A 4067-nucleotide genomic window follows, 5' to 3' on the forward strand; every position below is an offset into this window, starting at 1 on the left:
TCCATATCAATTTTCGATCTCATGAATTCATTGGTCATAAACATTCAATATTCACAATCCAGTCCACCATTTTGTGTCCCGTTCATTGATTATTTTAATATTTTACCATTTATTTCCCTATTAACACGACTTAGACTCGAACATGGACAGATACACGGATCCAACCAACACACCAGTTTGGCACCCAGTGCCTCGTCGAATAAATCCAAAGTAAATAGTTGCACCCAGTGCTATAATGAAGTTTGACACCTAATAACTCATTGGTTAAATCGAAGCAATTTGGCACTCAGCGCCTGATCGACTCGTAGTTGAAGTAACCCTAAACTCTCCTATCCTATAACATGCTAACTATATCTAATTCTACTCGGATAGTTAATAGGGTTCCTATTTCGTATTTCATTAGCATAAAATATCTCATTCACCATTATTTTTATCATAACAACATTATATCATCATATTACCTACTCAGTTTCACATTTGAATAGTATATATACATTTTTCATAAACATTCAATTTAGTCCTCATATATATCAATCAATTCAATTCAACCCAAATAATTTCTTAATCACAAATGACTCACCTTGTATTCTTACCATACAAAAGCAGTTCAAAATGCCACAATTTTACAAGGAGTTCGGATTGTAGAAACACAAACTATAAACTTCGAGCTATTCGTCAACAACTTTGTCTTTTCTTTTCTTTTTCGAGGAATCCAGGTCGTCGTTAGCTATAGATTAAAAACAACACAGAAAATCATCAATGTACGACCATTTTCACATTCAATTTCTAAATTATGAAAATTTTGTGTATTATTCAATTTAGTCCCTAACACTGGGACTAACATAACTTTCACTTTAAATCTCTAATTTCTATATTGTTTTCACTCTAGGCCTAATTTAACTTCCTATTTCACATTTCTACTACTAAATTTGAAATTTGTGCATTTTAGTTCTTATTGCACAAATTTAACAATTGAATTTATAATTTAGTCCTTTATCAATTCTAAACTTAAAATTTATCAAAAGAACACCTCAAACTCCAAACATTCAACAATGACACCATCCTAAATCTTTAAAAATTCCAAAAATTACGACATTAACCAGCTAGTTTGAAGTATTGGGATTCCAAAAACATAAAAAATTACAATAAAATGACTAAATTAAACTAACCAAATTAGGGCTTGAAATTTTGAAGAACTCAACCGTGTGTCTTCTACCTGGTTCTTTTTTCTTCAAAATGTTAAAGAATGAAAAGAAAATTAATATTTCTTTTTCAATCCACTAACATATCATCTTTTAAAGTAATTAACTTTTAATTTTATTTTATTAAAATTTTTATCGCATTTTTAATCTATTACACCTTTTTGTCATCCACTATTAATAAATCATTGGTCTAATTGCTTTAAAAGTCCCTTATTCAAATTTCTACCTTATAGTTGAATAAAATTAAAATTTTAACACTTATGCGATTTAGTCCCTTTACCATAATTAAGCACTAATTGAAAAATTTACCAAACCAAAATTTAATTCACTACCAATATAACTCTATAAAAATTTAATAAAAATATTTACGAGTGTGGTTCACAAAATTTGGGGTTCTAAAACTAGACCTTTTGACAGCACTGATGTAACAACCTGTTTTCTAGTGGTGTCAGAAATAGTGGCTTCAGGGCCACAAATTGGATGTGTAAGCTCGTAAATATTATTATTTAATATTTACGAATAATATATGGTGTAATACTAAAATTTGATTTGATGATTTTTGGTTAAATGGAAGAACAATTAGGTTCAAGTGGTATGACCCTAAAGTCAAGTGGTTTTGGAAATGAGGTATTGGGACCTCGTTTCTATAAACCGAGCTGTAAATATTTTTATAAATACTTATGGAGTGTTATTAAGGTTGTATTAGAGTTTCGTTAAAAAAATTTGATGTTTATATAGTTAATTACGCGAAAAGGACTATGTAAAAGTTGTAAAAGTAAGTTGCTATTAGATAATGGAGTCAAATGGCTAGGGAAGGATTAATAAGGTGACTTAAATGAAAAATATACCATTTAGCATTATAATAGACGGTTTTGATGGCAAATTTCATGAAATTTAAGTAGTTAATAAATGACAAAATGATAATTTAATTAATAAAGGGATAAATTAAAATAAAATTAAAACCATCATCTTAGAAATTTAGCAGCCGAAACACCATGGCTAGAAGATTAATTTTCTCATGCATGGTAAGCCATTTTTCACCCGTTTCTTTTAATTTTTATATTTTTGAGATTGTTGCAATTAGGTCCAGCTAGTTCATACCTTCGTTTTTGAAACTGTTAAAGATTTTGAATGTTACCATTGATTAATACTTGCGATTTTAAATGTTAAATGATGAATTTGATGTATTAGTTGTAATTTATAAGTATTTTCTTAAGTGAATTTTGATAAATTTAACGATGAGGGATTAAATTGTTGAAATAGTAAAAATACAAGGATTTAATGTTAAATAACAACAATATGAGATTTATTGGATGCTATCAACATTCGGCTAGTGTGAATTTTCAATAAAATTGGTTTATTTGCATGATTAGGACATAGGGATTAAATTGAATAAAAATGAAAAGTTGAGGGTAATTTTGTAAAAATCTCAAAAAGAACTAAATTGAATAAAATGAGTTGGATTTACTATCTATGTTAATGAATTGAATGAAATTATCAATTTAGATTGAGAACAAGTGGAAAATCCAGGAGAAGAGAAAATTACCAAATAGCCCCTATACCTAGTCATTACTGCAAATTAGCCAGGTAAGTTCGTATGAACTGTACTTGGTATAATGTTGTTTAAATTGAATGTTTATTATTATTATTTAATGTAAATGAATCAATATATGTGAATGTATCCGCATTATGACTAATTGACGGTTATCGAGTCCTGTTTGTCCTGTTTGAACCTTAGGAATATGTAGGATACAAATGATATGTCATTAGGGTTACCATGTTTTCGGTGCTAGTGTTGAATGTCCTATCAATGGTTGAGGTTGTAACAACCCATTCTCGATAAAATTGGAACAGTGGTTTCGAGACCACATATTTGAATACGGAAAGAAAAATTATTTTAATACTATTATATGATCTACAATATGATAATAATATTGCGTGAAAATTTCGTAAAGAAATTTTATCGATTATATATTTAATTTGATAAAGGACCAAAGTGCACAAAGTGCAAAAATTGAGTTCCAATAGCTAAAGGGATTAAATAGCTATAGAACTTAAAATTGGAGGTCCTTATATGGTAATTAGACCATTAAAAAAAATACTTAGTTGTTAAGGATGATGATTCATCTATGGAAAATAAAATTAAAGAAAAGGATTGGAAAGATGAAAAAATAAAGATGATAAATAATAAAAAAGATGAAAATATCATCATTTATCATCATCTTCCCCAAATATTTTGCATGGAAACTTAGGAAAGAGAAAGCAAGCTTTCTTGGCCAAATTAGGTAAGTATTCAAGTCCTGTTTTTAGTAATTTTATATTTTTGAGATAAGGACAACTTAATTTAGCAATTTTGGGGATTAATTTGTAAAGTTATCAAAGTATGAAAATTTTTCCATGGATTAATATGCTGAAATTTTGAAATTTATGGTAAAATATGAAAGGCTGTTGATAGATAAACAACTTTTACAAAGTAAACTTTGATGAAAATATGATTTAGGGACTAAATTGAAAAGTTGTAAAAATCATGGAAAAATTTTGAATTTTATGATATACATGGGCTGTAAATTTTACATCTAAGAATTGGCTACGCTTGGAATAAGGATTTAATTGCATGAATTTAATTTTCAGATACTAGGGACAAAATCATCATTAATTAAAAGTTTATGGGCAAAATAGTAATTTTGCCTAAGATGTGAATTGGACTGAATTGAGTTTAAATTGTATTTGTAACAGTCCAGTTTTAGCTAAATTAGAACAGTGGTTTTGAAATCACAAATCCGAAGTCGTAAAATTATTTTAATATTATTTTTCGTGTTTACAGCTTGATATATTAGATGTGTGAAAGTTTCAAGTGAAAATTTT

This window comes from Gossypium arboreum, chromosome 3 (genome assembly GCF_025698485.1).
Source record: "Gossypium arboreum isolate Shixiya-1 chromosome 3, ASM2569848v2, whole genome shotgun sequence".
NCBI lineage: Eukaryota > Viridiplantae > Streptophyta > Magnoliopsida > Malvales > Malvaceae > Gossypium > Gossypium arboreum.